This window comes from Taudactylus pleione, unplaced genomic scaffold (assembly GCF_031769625.1).
Source record: "Taudactylus pleione unplaced genomic scaffold, aTauple2 ptg000154l, whole genome shotgun sequence".
Classification (NCBI taxonomy): Eukaryota; Metazoa; Chordata; class Amphibia; order Anura; family Myobatrachidae; genus Taudactylus; species Taudactylus pleione.
The window spans coordinates 28336776-28354822 of NW_028284556.1; positions in this window are offsets into that span (position 1 = coordinate 28336776).

Sequence of the window (18047 nt, forward strand, 5' to 3'; positions counted from 1 at the left end):
GAGCAATTTCCTAGAAGTGGCAGCATTTTATTTCAAGTGTCACAGGAGAAAAAGGGAAATGTCTACTGTCCATCAGCTCATACCAGTGCGTATTGAGCGTGTGCAATTTGCGTTCTTAAGAAGGAGCAATAAACAGAGAGTACATGACTAAGAGTTGGGGGAGACAAAAGCATCTCATCTAAGGAGTTATCCCAATCAATATCAGAAAACCATTTAGTAGTTGCGGAGACATAATATTTTGCTTGCATGTATGCTAGTGGGTAGGAGCAGAATGTAGGGAACTTTTCTAACGCTTGAGAATAGGTTAAGGATCATTTAGCATGCCTAGCTAATAAGGCATCAACCATTTTCAGACCTTCTCTCTGTAGCTTAGTAAAAGGTAAAGACGCCAAGCCATGTTGGAATCTGGATTCCCTAGGAAAAATTTAAAAATTGATTTATGGGAATTGAATTAATGTTTATGATGTAAAATGTGCCATAGTTTGCACATGGACCATAGGAGTGAATTTTCTCACAGTTCTTCTGAGATCTCAGCATCGTGTTAGTGTAAAAATCCCAGCAGGCCACAATCTTGTAAAAAATGCTGTTCAATCGATGTGTTCGCATATGTATCCTCTCCATGTAGCCAATCCTTTAAATATCTCAGTGTGGCTGCATGATTATATTGTAATACATCCGGAAAATTAATCCCCCCGTTATGCAACTTAATAAGACCAATACGAGGCCGCTTAGCCCCCCAAATAAATTTTCGAAATAGTGAGTGCACTTAATTGTAAGTCCCTTTGAGAAAATAATAATGGGAGCGATTGAAACCTGGTATGTTTTTATAAAAATAATGTGTGTTAAAAAAAAGCAAGTGTGCGGTATTTTGTCTGCTCTTTATAATATAGTAACCAAAAAGGAAGCGTACGGTATCTTGTCTGCTCTTAAAAAAATATTTTTGTCAAGAAAGCAAGTGTGCACTATCTGGTCCGTTAAAAAAAAAAAAATATTTGGGTAAAAAAAACAAAACAAGTAGGCAGTATCTGGTTCACTCTTAAAAAATATATTTGTGTCAAATATGCAAGTGTGCAGTACCTGGGCCTGTCTAAGAGGATTTTCTTCTCTAAAATTAATTAAAACCTGTTAGTGGAATCACATGAATCAGAGCACACTCAATAAAATTATGCTGACTTAACAAGAGGGACAGATCCTACAGACTTTGATTATGAAAATGCTGCAGAACAGAGCCGTAACTAGACTTTTTGGTGCCCTGTGCCAGAAAGAGCATTGGCACCCCCCTCATTTTTCAAAGAGACATAATGCACCCAAAAAAGGGCCATGGCTTCATGGGGAAGGGCCAAGGAAGAGATAGGAGAGAACAGGAGATGCTGGGGATGAAATAAGAGGAAGCTACAAGCAAGAATGATAATAAACAGAAATTTGACAGGCCCAAACAGCACCCCCTGACCTGTGGTGCCCTGTGCGATGGCACCGTCCGCACTACCCTAGCTACAGCCCTGCTGCTTACTGGACCTCTAATTCACAGTGAGCGGAGAACTTGAGGGCATAAAACCTAAGAAAGGTGTGGACAGAAGACCACGTGGTCGGCTTACAAAGCTGTTCAGCTGAGGCGCCATGGCGAGCTGCCCACGAGGGTCCCACAGAGCGAGTGGAATGAGTAGAGACGGTAGCCAGCACAGGAAGGCCCGTCTGTGTGTAAGCCTGTGAGTTAGTCATGCGAAGCCATCTGTGGCCAGAGTCTGTTGTACACAGTCCGTCCTGGAGAACATCCTCCTCATTCAAGGTTGCTGCACAGGATTTGCATGAGAGCATTGTAGGTGCAGTCGCTTGCTTGCTACTTTTGCTTTTGTTAGACATAGTCGTAGAGTATACACTAATATGCGACAGAATACACCAAATACAAATGGGTGTGCAGACGCTATTATGTGACAGTGTATACAAATGGGTATGTAGTATAGTGATCCTGCTTATGCTTAAATAAGCTGCAGGAGAGCACAGCACAGAATATGGTACAGTGTACAGTGCAACCAAACAGTATGTGACAGCCTTCACATTTATAAGTAAATGTGAAGTATAGTAGACTCTGAATACACCGGTATGATAGGGTTATAGTGAGAGGAAAGGCATAGGCTGACAGATTAGAGAAATCATACAAACAGACAGCGCTAGCAAAAGTCACATACTATGCAGAAAAACACTAACTGCAAAAGGCCATTACATTCAACTCCTCAGACACAATGTCTGGAAGACTATAGCACTACATAACCTGATTCCTGAAAGAGGTATATAGGGGGACCGGACCTAGCATTTTCCAAAGAGAGCTGTGGCTGAGCCTGCAGAATATGGCCGCCGGAGACCTCTGAGTGGGCAGGGTCCGTGGAGGAGAGCCGCTCAGAGTGTCCAGCCCGTGGTGGAATGGCGCCTTGAGCTGGGGGAGGGGCCTCTGTAGTAGAGAAAGCTGACCTCCCCGGACTGATTACTGACCACCAGGACTCTGGATTCATGCACCATATGTACTCTGGTGGTCTTATAGATCACGTGGTCGAGGCCAGTGTTCACTCTCAGTGTTTCTGGTCTGTCCCCTGAGATCGGAGGTAAGACTGCCCAGCCGCGGGCTACCGCAAGCGGTAACCCGCCTTACCTTTCCGCTGCATCTGAGTTGCAGTCTGGGGTCCTCCGCGGGGCCGGCTAGCAAGGTTCCCGGGAGCCCCACCAAAGTGCCAAGCAATGCTATGCTACGCGGCGCCCGGAGAAGTGATGGAGTGGCAGAAAAGACGTCCTAAAGACAGTCTGATTCTGCGCACTCAGTAATAAAGATAAATAATATTAGAAATCATAAAAATAAAGCTTTGGGCTGCATAAGATAATAATATAGAAGGTGATCCGAGCTCTTGCCGGACACCAAGCAAACTGATTTGCCTCAGGCTCAGGGGTGGGGTTTAGGGGGGAGGCACCATTGCAACCTGGCAGTTGAAAGCTTAACTGTTTGGTGTCCGGTCCTTATCCACCACCTACACCACTCATGGTATCCCTGTGGATCACTATGGACCGTGAAGAAGAAAATGGAGATTACTTGGAGACCTAACAAAATTCCTTTGAGTCTTATGCACTTTAGCCTAGGGCCACCTAGAACAATATCTTCTTCAAACATACTGCCTGCTTAAGCTTCATTATGGTCTTTAATTATGAGAGTAAAATACTTTGGAACTGTTCTTATTTATTTGTTGCCTTTATACTTTTGAATACTTCACAACATTGTCTAACTGCACCTAAGTATATGCACTTTTTCCAAATAAAGTGCACAAAATGGCTAATTCAGTCAGATGCATCCGTAGTCACTATCATCTGGCTGAGGATGCCTGCTTACTAAAATATGGTAATGTGAGAATCCGGCTTTGTATAGCAAAAATCAGTCTGACTAAATGTGGAAGCCTATCCCGCTTTCTGTTCTTATGTCAGCAGCCTCCATCATTAGCATCTAGACTTACACCAACCCCATGCTGGGTGCAAAATATGTAGTTGAAACTAGAGATGTGTGCTGACCCCTGTGTTTTGGTTTTGGATCTGAATCTCCCCTGGTTTTGGATCTGGATTGGTTTTGCCAAAACTGGCTCTCCATATTTTGTTTTTTGTTTTTGGATCTGGATTTTTTGTTAAAAAATCATAAAAAGAGCTAAAATCACATAAAATGGGCCTGTTTTTGTTCCTACTGTATTATTAACCTCAATAACATTTATTTCCACTCGTTTCCAGTCAATTTTGACCACCTCACAGCTCACTATATTGTTTTCATCCAGAGGAAGGAATGTTGTAGCGCTCAACCTCTATAAAGTAGATCTAATGCTTAGATTATGAATACTGTGTGGTGTTGCATATGAGCAGACAAGCAGGATATACTGATGGATGACTTAGTAGAATAGAGTGGTTAAATCAGTAAAACTTAAGATCAGAAATGAATGTTAATCATTTATCTAGTAGTAACAGCACATAAACAAATATGTATACTTAAAGCACAGTAAAATAATAATTACAATGCAGAATGAACTGTAATTCAAAGTGTCAACAGAACACTTTATAATTAAGCACACCACTTCTCATAAAACGGCATATGTCTCTGAAGGCATGTCAGACAGTAGTGAATAGGTGATGCAGAGTCTATTAATGTATTTGGGTAGACTGCAGCGTCCCGCTGATCTCCCTGTGGTACTTGAAGATATAAGTCTATGGAAAAATGCTGGGGAGGGGGGGGGAGAAAAAATTGAGGGAAAAAAAGGATTGAGCCCAATGTGATATCACCGGTGCCCGGGATGTTCTAGTGGAAGTATCAGCTGGGAAACTGAGGTAACACAGAGGGTCTCCTGCATTTTTCCATAGACTTATATCTTCAAGTACCACAGGGAGATCAGCGGGATGCCACAGTCTACCCAAATACATCAATATACTCTGCATCACCTATTCACGACTGTCTCCTTCAGAGACATATGCCATTTTATGAGAAGTGGTGTGCTTAATTATAACACTTTGGATTACAGTTCTTTCTGCATTGTAATTATTATTTTTTTTGTGCTTTAAGTATACATATTTGTTTATGTGCTGTTACTACTAGATAAATGATTACCATTCATTTCTGATCTTAAGTTTTACTGATTTAACCACTCTATTCTACTAAGTCATCCATAAGTATATCCTGCTTGTCTGCTCATATGCAACACCGCACAGTATTCATAATCTAAGCATTAGATCTACTTTATAGAGGTTGAGTGCTACAAGATTCCTTCCTCTATATACTAGTTAATTATATAGGTCAGGGTGCCTATTAGTTGTCAGCAGCACACCGCCACAAGAGAGCTCAGTGCACAGGTCAACTCTGTTTATATTTTGTTTTCATCCAGTTTAGGCCCAAAATTTGCACCAAGCTAGCTGGCTGACTAAGCTAAGCGGCAGCAGTGGGCGGCACAAACATGTGGCAGTTTAACCTCCAACATAGCACATCAGGAAACAAATGTTTTTATTATTCAAGAGAGGCCTGTGGGAGTTGGAGTATGTATGTAGTTGAAGGCAGGGACAGGAAGGGTTTGGTAGTAAATTTAATTAATTTTTTTTATTCCAAAGTAAATTTATGAGGGAAAAGGGGAGTGGCGGAGGCATTTACAAAAAACTATTTTACACATTCACATCAGTCCTTGCCCCAGAAGAATCCTTGAGCAGCATGCCTGCTGCTGCTGGGAGTGGATCGTCTAGAAAGACTTCTATTAGTGCATTCCACATGAAAACGTATTTTCCAACCTGTACAGGGACAATAAAAAAAGCATAGTTAGTTAGCGGCCTCCAAACGGCCACTTAACCAGCAAAAAGATATTAAGGGGTAATTTTAATTTACTAAAGTGATAGTTTTTACAAGTGCGTTTTAGAAGTGATGTTGCCCATAGCAACCAATCAGATTCTACTTAACATCATTTACATAGTACTTTCTAGAATATAATAGATAGAATCTGATTATTTGCTATGGGCAAGCAACAGCACTTCTAAAACTCACTTCTAAAAACTCTCACTTTAGTAAATTAAATTTACCCCTTAAGGCCTTATGTTTTGTCTTTCTTGAGAATCCTGTTCCTGCTTCTGCGGCTATGAGTGGATTTTCATCCCAGAAGGGGACCAGGAAGAGTGCTTTCCAAAAACAACTGACTGTTAAATAATCCTTTGCAAACTTTCCGAAAAAGCATTTCCCAACCTGTAAAGGGACATTAAAAAAAATATAGTTAGCACCCTTCAGTTCAAACTGCCGTTTTACCCACTGTCCACTTAACTGGAGCAGATATTGTGGACAAGCGGAACAGAGCAGCAAATGCAACATTTAAGATTTAAGGTTTAAGTCTTTTGTTCTGTCTTTCTTGATCATTCTTGAGTACCATGCCTGCTGCTGGGAGTGGATTTTCATCCCAGAAGCGATGAAGACATTGTTTTTCCTTCCCAACGGACACAGATCTGAAGAGAAATAGTTACATGTAAATAACTACTGGCAGGAAAAAGAGGCAATTTGGAGGCCCTTAAACAAAACTGCCTTTGCTTTACTTGAGCTGCCCACCTTCCAGTGTGTTCTCAGAAAGAGTTTTCAGCACAGCCGGGTACCTTGTCAGTGATCGGCCTGAGACTACTTCCCCAAAATGTGGAAAAGATGATGTCCATCAAAATGAACTACAAATTCTACGAGAAAGACCTTTACCATCATTTACATGCAAAAATTACAGAGCCACCTGCAATGGTGGATTCCAGTGGGGACAAATTAATATTGTGTGAAGAAGATGATGTATACATCGCCCCAGATTATACCATCACCCAAGCCAATATCGTCATCCCATCCTCTGTTGTGTATAAATTACTGCTGTGCTTTCTGTTATTTTGGGGATTCATTGTCCACTTTAGTGGATGTGAGCTCTATTTTAGTCCATATCATCACCACACCCCCTACACATCTTCTGACCTGGGCTACAGGAGGAGCAGCTGCACTCTAGAATACAGTTGCATGAAGTTGCCCCTTTGACTTGCAGAAATGTAGGTAGAGGGGCCATGGGTAGGGACTGGGAGTATGGACACTATAATCAGAGAAAGCAGTTTTAGCTTCTTTAGTTTATTATATTTTTAAACCATATCCTATATTTTCACCTTTTGAAAATGTATATGCAAATCTCAGCTGAGGCGTTTGTGATATCGTGGCTAATGCGCACACACACACAGAAGAAAAAACACATTGATTGATTAATTCATTTTTTTTGGCACTTGGGAGGGAGAGCACCCGAACGAGGCAGCAGCCTCTTGATAAACGACACAGGCAGCACCCCTGCGCAGCCACGTTGCTGGTGATAAGTGTGTCTAACATGCACACACAGAAAAAAACACATTGATTGATTGATTAAATTTTTTTGGCACTTGGAACGGAGAGCACCTGAACGAGGCAGCAGCCTCTTGATAAATGACACAGGCAGCACCCCTGCACAGTTACATTGCTGGTGATAAGTGTGCCTAAAGCGCACACACACACACAGAAAAAAACACATTGATTCATTGATTGATTAAATTTTTTTTGGCACTTGGGAGGGAGACCACCCGAACGAGGCAGCAGCCTTTTGACAAATAACACAGGCAGCACCCCTGCGCAGCTTATTGCTGGTGATAAGTGTGCCTAACGTGCACATACACACAGAAAAAAAACACATTGATTGATTAATTTATTCATTTTTTTTGGCACTTGGGAGGGAGAGCACCAGAACGAGGCAGCAGCCTCTTGATATACAACACAGGCAGCACCCCTGTGCAGCTATGTTGTTGGTGATAAGTGTGCCTAATGCGCACACACAGAAAAACAACACATTGATTGATTGATTGATTGATTGATTGATTTTTGCCACTTGGGAAGGAGAGCACCTGAACGAGGCAGCAGCCCTTTGATAAATGACACAGGCAGCACCCCTGCACAGCTACGTTGATATGTGTAAAAATAAAAAATAAACAGCGCTAGCGTGGGAGGTGTTGTTCTAAGTGGGGTTCAGGAAATCACCCTGGATAATATTAATCTATAACAAATATATTAGCATCTGGCTTGGTTAAAAAAGCATTTATTACATCATATATAAAACACAGTATTGATAAACTGCTCCCTGCATTGGAGTAGTACTATAGCTGCACAAATATGATATCACAAATATATATGTATCAGTCAATTGATGTCTTACTCATAAGGGAGGCACTGGTGTAGGTAGTAGACGTTGGTCTGTAGATTCCGGAAAATGTTCCAGTAATGAAAGAGACGTTACCAATCCTGGTTATCAAGATGTCCTCGCAATAATGTCCTCCTATGGAGGGATATTCTAGTGGTGTCTCAGAAGGGAAATATGTACTGGTCCGGATCCTGTTGGAATGTCCACAGTGATATAAAGTCCTCCCAGAGTAGATTCAACATAGAGATATCAGTAGGCGCTGCACATGCACGGTGTTGTTAGCAAGCTCAACGCGTTTCTGTGTGGAAATGCCCACACCTTCGTCAGGAGCGAGTGTGTAGATGTCTTTGACTGTGCCAAATATTTATATCTCTTAAATGAGTAGATCAAAAACAGATGTGCAGATTATCTAGATCAATTAACCAAGCCAGTGAACAAAAGACAATAACAGTAAATAAAAATCTCTCTGAAGGCAATCATAACATGAAATTATATATATTCCAGTAAAAACGAGTAGTTTAAAATACTTAAAATACTATTTTTCATTATATCGCTATCGTGGTCATGTGACTCCGGTCCGATCATGTGACCAGTGACATGGGTGAAGTGTGATTGGTCCTGATCATGTCATATACTCACAACCTTGGGGAGTCTCCTTGGAGACAGCCGCATAATGTATCAGGTCTGGGGATCGCTACATAGTGTGATGCGGTCACGTGATGTAAATAACACCACGTGACTCCGCCGTGGATATCAACGGGGCTGACTATTCATCTGGCAAACCTATCCTACATAGGTGCGATTGAAGTTCTGCAGACTGACATCACTAAATTGGATTCACTTAGTCAGCATACTATGTAGTAGAAATAGATAAATAATATGTCGGTCAAACAAACTCCATGCAAACTTGATCCTATGTATATTAGTCACTATCATCTGGATTAATTGTATATATCTCAAGTTAGATGTGTTGGATTAAATAATAAGATAATAATGAGGAACCAATCGTATTACATCAGATTAAACACTTATAAAGAAATCCTTTGGTAGTGATCCATAAAGTATTCTATGTATGGGTGTGTTGTAGTGAACCCAAGCTATATTTTCCTTATATTAAAGGAACAAAGAATAATAAATAATAATGATAATGAAATAAAATAAAAATCAAGATAATAAAAAAAAAATATATATATATAAAGAATAATAAGTAAATGAGAAAAAAATATTATAATATTATCAAATTAATAACAAAAAATAATAATAGTAATAATAAAGAAGACATAACCTGGAGAGATATTCGAGAAATTATACTGAATAATACCCGATTGCAAGTATAGATATCCATCAGGGGTTATATACATATTATAGATTCGATATCAAAAAAGCTCCTATCGGTGGATAGTAGTGTCACACTTATCCTGCATTGGTTGAATCTAGTGATGGGGACCCTATCTACCTAAATACTCAGCTGAGTTCAACCAATACAATTAAGTTCCACCGATTCGTTCAGACCTTCTGGATATCAGGTGTTAAGCTTGAACATCCAGTAAACTTCTTGTCGACACAGAATTCTATATCTATCGCCGCCACGTGCTGTTGTCTGAATCTGTTCTAATCCTACAATAGAAAGACCACTGATACTGCTCTCATGAACTTCCATAAAGTGTCTTGACACACATTGATTGATTAATTTATTCATTTTTTGGGGCACTTGGGAGGGAGAGCACCAGAACGAGGCAGCAGCCTCTTGATAAACAACACAGGCAGCATCCCCGTGCAGCTATGTTGCTGGTGATAAGTGTGCCTAATGCGCACACACAGAAAAATAACACATTGATTGATTGATTCATTTATTTATTTTTGCCACTTGGGAAGGAGAGCACCTGAACGAGGCAGCAGCCCTTTGATAAATGACACAGGCAGCACCCCTGCACAGCTACGTTGATATGTGTGGCTAATGGTCACACACACACAAAAATATTTTTTTTTCACACTGGGGGTGCAGATGAAGAGCACCCCTGATGGACAGAGCAGTGAGCACACCCTGGACAACACAGCAGCACAGCCAGCCAGCCCCTATGCACAACAGACAGACAGCCGCTTTGGACATTAAGCAGCCAGCCCCTGACACAAGTGACAACAGTAGCCAGCCCTATCAGCACAGCGATCACAGCCCCCTCCTTCCTCTTCACTGAGGGTGTCAACTAACCTAACCAGCCCGCACAGTATCCACTGTAGCTAGCCAGCCCCTTAGCACAGCGATCACAGCCCCCTCCTTCCTATTCACTGTCCACAGCCAGAATAAAAATGGCGGCGATCGCTGGACCTTTTATACAATTCAAAACCTGCGAGAATCCGAAAGCGGGATGATGACGTTTTGCCTCGTTTTGAGATCCAAGTCAGGTGGGAAAGCCCGAGCCGACTCAGATCTCGGCTCATATTCCAAAGTTCAGGTGCTCATCTCTAGTTGAAACAGGCCTCCCATCTCTGTCTGCATGCTGCGCATGAGCAGGAAAGTTGGCCAACACACTCAGACAGAACAGTTCTGCGTGATTGCATCGTTGCCGCCCAATTGCCACATAGAAATTGGGCGTCCATTTGTTTGGACAATTTTTTAAATAATTTTTGTTTTATATGTGGCCACATTTTTTCTTACTCATCCCTTTCATTTAGTGTTTTTAGACACTCGTTTACACCTAGGTCTCCCAGGTCAGGTTGCATACAATTTCTTTATTTTGCACCCAAAGGTCTGTTTATCATGCTGTGTTTCCATTTTACTTCTGTATTTAGATAATACATTTATTATTGGTATTACAGTGCTCCCAGTTCCTGTTTTTTACTCTGGATGACGTAGTTTGGAGGCAAATTGGAACTATATATTATCCACATTGCATCGTGTGTTCGCTCTATCACGCGTTTATGTGCGTCGTTCATCACATCTTCTAATTTGATGTCTTGCACGTCAGATGGGAAGATATATTCCTCTGAAGACATCACCTGTACCAGGGCCGGACTGGGACTAAAAATAGGCCCTGGCATTTAAAGCACACAGGCCCACCTTATGTCAGCATCTGGCTCCTGGCACAGACTCCTCCTCTTACTATTCCTGACTCCTCCCACTTAGCTTATTCCATTACAAATATAATTAATATTAGAACATGCAAGTGTACATCAATCTCTGTATTAAAAAACACATACAGAGCTGAGAGCTCCCGCTGCAGGGGATTCAAACATGTGACATTTGGGGCGGCATATAATAGAGATCGAGTTTGTCGGAAGCGGGATCCCGGCTGATCTCGATCGTTTTGTTAAAGTTGCAATCATTTACAAGGCAAATCTGAACTGCTTTTGTCTTGTAAATTATTGCAACTTTAAAAAAAACGATCGAGATCAATCAGCATCCCGCACCTCCAGCAAACTCGATCTCTATTACATGCCACCCTTGGTTGGTTCTGTTAGTTAAAGCTGGCACTTCATTGATGTAAGTCACACCTGTGAACCTGCTGGGTGACCTGGAAAACATCAACTGTGGGCCAGATTCAAGTACCGACGATATTACCGCATCTTTTCATGTAAAAATGGAGAAAACTTTTCGCCATTTTGAGAAATAGGGAAATATTACCAAAATCTCTATTTTTGGGTAAAAATGTGGGGATTTCTTACAGAACCCTTTGATTGGACAGCCCCCCTAATGATACTTTTTCAGAAAAAAAAATTGTAAATTGCGTACTTTGTCGAAAAACGACCGTAGAAAAGATATGTTTTTTTTTTTTTTTTTTAAATGCGTTTAACGTATTGGATCCGGTATTTCGGAGGGCCATAAAGAAGCGACAAGTGTTTTAAACATCGCAAGTGGCTGGCGCAGGTGTGCTTTTTAGCGCTTTGAAAAAATGCCTGCACCAGCCAAGTGCAAAACACTTGGCGCATCCTTATGACCCTCTGAAATACCAGACCCAAAAACGCATTTTTCACGAAAAAAATAAAAAATTTTACCGAAATTTCAGTGGTAGTTTTTCGCCAAAGTATGCAACTTTCAAATTTTTTTTTTTGCTAAAGTATCATTAGGGGGGCTGTCCAAATGGTGTAAGAAATCCCCACATTTCTACCCATACATAGGGATTTAGCACATTTTTTTCACCTGCCCTAGGCTGGAGAAAAGTTTTCTCCAGTTTTTAGGCGGAAAATGGAAGTTTTTTCGCTGTCGGTGGCAAAATCGGACGGCTGATTTCGCCTCTAATTGAATTCCCCCCTGTTTTGGGTCCTGAGGACCGAGTTTGAGAACCACTGGTGAAGGTCACACACAAAGAAAAGGGAAGGAATTTTCCCAATTGACCAAGCCCTAGCTTAGCAGTTGTAGAGGATTAGATGGTGATCACTGTAGGAATTGTTTAGAACAAAAACAGGAATGCTGAACACAGAGAAGGACACATCTGTGCACACCAAAGCAGAGCTGTAACTCCACATTCTGGTGCTTTGTGTACATAAAGAGCATTGGTGTCCTCATCCACAATTGAAGTAGGGAGAGACAGCGGTGCAGGGAGAGTGTGCACCGCATGCGCGCGGCGGAAATATCTGGTGTGGTCTCACTGTGAAGGGGCATGATCACACAATAGTACCTCCAATTCAAATGATGCCACACAGTAGTGCCCCTTCATCACATTACACCCATACTTGCCAACTCTCCCTCATTGTCAGGGAGACTCCCTGACACAATAGTAATACTCTCTGACTCTATATAACTGTAGCTGTTATATACTTGGGGGGAAAAAAAATCAGAGATATATACATTCAAATGGGATTATCAGTACCGTTTCCCTGCATTGGTTATAGGGCACAATGATCCCTATAGGATTTAGTCGGTATCCAGGCATGTGGGATGCCGACAGTCTAAATACCGGTGCCGAAATCCCGACAGCGTCGGGTTCCCAGTACCAGTATCCCTGCCGCCGGCATCCCAAAGGTAAGTAACGCCATTTAGGGGAGGGTTAGGGTGCAGGGTTAGTTAGCGGGGTTAGGCACCGGGGAAGGAGGGTTAGGATTAGGGTGCGGGGAGGGGAAGCTTAGGTTTAGGCACTAGGGGGGAGGTTAGGCTTAGGCACCGGGGAGGGAGGGTTAGGATTAGGGTGCGGGGAGTTTAGGTTTAGGCACTATGGGGGAGTGTTAGGTTTAGGGTGTGGTGAGGGGAAAGTTAGGTTTAGGCATTAGGGGGGAGGTTAGGTTTAGGCACCGGGGAGGGAGTGTTAGGTTAAGGGGAGGGGGAGGTTAGGATTAGGCACTAGGGGGGAGGTTACGGTTAGGCACCGGAGAGTGTTAGGTTTATGGTGCGGGGAGGTTAGGTTTAGGCATCGAGGAGGGAGGGTGCCTTAATAATGGTGGGGGATAAGCGGTGGCCGCATTGTTCCCAGTTAAGGAGGCAGTGACATTAGAGGGGGGGGGACAGCACTGGGCTGGATGAGCTGGGATTAGGGGGAGTGATATTAGAGAGGGACACTGGATTGGATTGGGGTACAGTGCAATGGGGGGCACTCTGCTGGATGAGAAAGGGAGGCAGATGGGGTTGGAGAAGGGGGGCACTGGGATGAATGTGGGCACTGACTGTGCTGGCTGGAGGGTTCTAGATGGCAGGCAATGAGATAGGGGCAGTAAGCTGTTTATGGAGGGACCGGGGGAGAATCTGGACTGGGTGGGTAGGAGACACTGAGATGGGGGTCAGTGAGATGGTGGGGGACTCTGGAATAGGGAGAGAAGGGGCACTGGGCTGGACATGGGGGAGACACTGGGATGGGAGGGCAGTGAGATGGCGTAGCACTGGGCTGGGGGGAGAACGGAGCACTGGGCTGTGAGGATTAGAACACTTACCTGGTGTTCCAGAAGACGGCATGCTTGGCCCCGCACTTCAGCTCCAGCACCGTGGCGCATACAATCACAGCAGCCTTCATTCCTGAGCAAACCTGGGAGACCGGACCTTGTCACAGGCACTCGGGAGGCAGAGTCACAAGAAGGGGCAGGCTGTGGCCGCTGTCCTATTTAGAGCTGGGCGCCGCGCATCACACTGTAAGTAGCGGGCGCCCAGTGTGTTAAACAGATTGAGGTAAGCGGCCGCATAAAGACGTCCCAACGTCATGACACGGCCGCACATAACACCGGGCAGCCCTGCACATTGCCAGCTCACAGGAGCTGGCTGATTAGCATTACATTATTGCCCCCATCGTGTTCCTCACACAGAGGCGCCGGCCGCGTGATGACGACATGACGCGGCCATGCATATTAAACAGATAAGCATGGCGCTGCCCGGGAGGCGGTGCTGCAGTATTGGGTATGTCTGTGCTCGACCGGACCTGCCCATTTGGCCATCGGCCCTTCTGGCATTTGCCAGAACTGCCCGATGGCAAGTCCGGCCCTGACCTGTACTGTCAGTGATCTACACGATGATTGCACAGTGTGTACAGGAGAAAAGATTAATTGGATACAATACTCCGACATGCTATATTGTGCGTCATTTGGAGGATTGCACAGTGTGTATTCTCTATATTGTGTGTTCTAGGATCATCGTACAGTATCTCTTGGACCACGTTCCGATGTGTACCCAGCCTAATACTTTTAAGGTGTTCATGTAGTATGGAATATAGATTGTAAGCTCCACTGTAAAAGGGACCAAGATGAATTATTCTCTGTGTAATATGTAGTCATAATATAACAAAGTTAATAATATAAACATAACTCATGCTTCCCTTTGAACAATCCTTTTTGGTGGTTTATATATATAGCTGCCATTGCAAAATGTCTCTCAGCTTGAAAGGATTTGCTTTTGAGCTCTCAAACTCGATCCTTAAGGAAAATGTAACCAAAATTCTGAATCGGAGCCAGTCAGACAGGAAGCTCCTCAGAGGTCACATGACGGCAGAAGTGGTAGTGGGGTGCGCTGTGAAAAGGGATGTTCCATCCCCTAATACTCCCATCATGTGTCATGTGACTGTTTGCCATGACATTTAATAAATTGTAAATTATTAAGCTGAACAAAACCTGAGTCTTACATGTAACCAGAATGTACGTAAAAAAATATGTTCATGGGATTGCAGCTATAATGTTCTAACTATAATGCAGTCTGCCTGATCACAGATAACAAAGAAGCAGCATGCTCCAGGTTTGAGAAGCAGGTGAGTAAAAGTTTGCATTTAGGTGGCAACACAGCTGTAAATGGAATGGTAAGACAGAGCTGTACAGGTAGGCATCAAGCGTTATCGCATATATCAATGAAAGTCATCAAAAACTATTACGATAATAACATACACTTTAGAAAATCGTAAGTATGGGAAGCTGGAAAGGAATCAATGGGTGAAAACAAAATCAAGCTGTGAGTAAAGCAGGGGAACACAAAGTGTACAAGTGAATAGAAAAGCGGTTAAAACAATATTAGGTTTTAAGTGAGGAGTCATTAAGTCAAAACATCAATTAAATTGATTTACAAGTCCACATAAAATCTTGGCCCATTATAACGGCAATAACAACAATAATAATAATAATAAGTACATACAGTACTGTTTATACATGAGAGACAGAGCAATATGTCCAACTTTCCCAAAAATAAATACATAAATAAAAAGAGTATGCGGAATGTCACTTTTGTTAAAATGTCACCTGCTGCAACACTGGAGCTGCCCTAAAGACTTGGAAGCCGCCGCTCAAACAGTTAAAGAGTTAATAAATCACAGGCAGGAGAACTCCTGGAGTAGTAACAGGTCACAGCAAGTGAGAAAAGCCTTCTTTCAGAGCAGAGAGGCTGTCACATAGCATCAGCAATTTACATTCATAAGTATGAAGGAAAGTGATAAACAAGGAGCTTACAGTTCAAAGCCACTCGCAGAAAGAAAACAGAAATGTGTGGTATGTGTGGAATGCCTTCACTTACCACTGTGCTATATCTAGAATAGAAAAGTATATTGCTTTTAAATTCCTCCGTAACAACTCGCATAAATAAAGAACCATGGCGAAGGCACACCAATAAGTTAAAGATATAATTCAAAGCAGAACATGCTAACGGTGGAAAATAAGAGCAGAGTTGAAGACTTTGCATTCAAAACTAGAACACGGAGAAGAGCAGCTCCTTAATGTGTCGCCTACATGCAACTTCTACACTCCTCAATAGAGGACAGGTCAAATACTTCACCAGGTCCAAGCAGATCCCAGAGAATGAAAGGTACTGAGCACACCCATAAAAGGGCAAAGTGTTGTGTTATCCCCAGGAAGGTACCTGATTAGCAGTAAAATAATCTGGAAAACTGTTATGATAACTGACCAATAGTTTATATAATGGAGCATGAAAGGTCATTTGACTGTTTAACTCAATGCAAAAAAAATGAATGAAGCAATGGGGATGGTATTGTTCAGAAGACAGGATGTTTATATTATGGAACATAGCAGGGGAACGGGCAATGAGCAGCACAGTGAGTTAATGAAAAGAAAAGGCCCCTTACTACTATTCTCATACTATGGGACTGGGCATGATAAAATCATAACACATGTTCACTTGCTGCTCAGATGTTTTCTTTATCTGACATTTCAACCCTTAAAACAAAGAGCTTTTTCATCAACCAAGCTCGTAATATCATTAGCCCACCTTGGTTAAAAGATCTGAAAGATGGGATTTTCCATTTTTTTTTACAGTGTTGTAACCTCAATTTAACCTCCTGTCATTTGTCTGTAGATCCTATGAACCATACTGAGCACCAAGGTGATCAATGGTAAATTTCAGCCATTTTAAAGTAACTGGATCCCTTAAATAGCATTACCTTAGGCAGGAGGGTGATAGATGTCTTTAAAAATTGCCTTTCCCAACATGCCCAAACTTCAGGTGTGGTATGATATGCCAACAATCATAATGTCGATATTGACCGTGTCTGCATTCATCATGCTGAAATGTTAGAATATCAAAATATCATCAATGGTGGCCAAGCGGCGACTTACATGCTCCCAACAGCTTCAGCGTCTAGTTGTGCGGCTTCTAATGGACATGTATCCCTAACCCTCCCTCTAGTGCCCTAACACCCCCCTATTCCCTAACCATAAACCCGGTCACCCCACCCCCACCCCACCCCCGTAGCTTAACCAAAGAAATAAAAAAATAAAAAAAGACTGCACCAAAGAACATTTACCTATTGTGGTTGTCACCTATCGCAACCAATAAATTGTTGTTGAGAGATAACACAAGTTTACTTATACATCTGCATGACTGTAATAAGAACGTTGAGGAGGTACAGTGAAATTTGTCTTACCCACAAAGCCATTTTCTCCCAATGCTACTTTGTCTGCCAATACTGAGGAGCTTCCATGTGCAGTGTTAGTGAAAGGCCCAGCAGGGACAAATCCCATTGTTGTTCCCTGTTAAAATCCAATTTATACAAGTCAATTTTAAAATATATTTACAAACTGTTATATAGCAGATTATTATAATGAATATTATAAGTCACCCATTTGTTTTACCATTCCTTTTTGCTAACTTAACTTAACCTAAGCCTAGAAATGAACACACTGACACATGTATGCGATTAAAAGAGGTCACAGACAGAATTTATTGATACAATTGAAATTAGAAATAGGTGGCAGGAAAAAAACAGGCTTCCGAGGCGCCATAGGGCTGCTCCCCGCCCCACGCAGACCGACCTGAGGCAGTACCATCCCCCCTTAATTGGCACAGCCTCGGCCCTTCCCTTGGACAGGGACCAGGTCCCCCCTTTCAGCGGTGACCAACTTGCCGCTCTCAAATGAAAGATGCTCCCCCAGGCACTCTTGCGCTAATAATAGGCCGCCCAGGAGCACTGCTTCCCGCCAAAGCCCGGTTCACAGAACCAGGCCCGCCACCAAACTGTGACCCTTTGAGACCTACAGGAAATGGCATAGGTCGCTGATAAACAGCTCTAGCCCCACTCCCATTAGGTGTACCCCATCAGGCCTATAGAAGCTCTCCTCTTCGTAAGGCAAACGTGGGTGCCGTATGACGCAGACTCTATATTCCTTTGCAGGCAAAGAAGTGACAAGTGCCTCAATAACTTCAAAGCCAACGGCAATTCCGCCCTCTGATTATTCACCGCCTGGGCCATGCCCAAATGATCACACCAGAAAAGGATCCGCCTATTACAAAGCCTGTGGGCCCACAGCTCAACGACAATAGGGAAAAGTTCCAGAAGCAGGATGTTCCTAGTAAGTATGTAGAATTTGGGTATATCACGAGTGCGCACAAACAGCTGCCTATGTGGAATCTTAACACAAAATGGGGTATCACCTCTATCCCACAAAATCAACACTATTCACAGCAAAAATATTGGAAAAGAT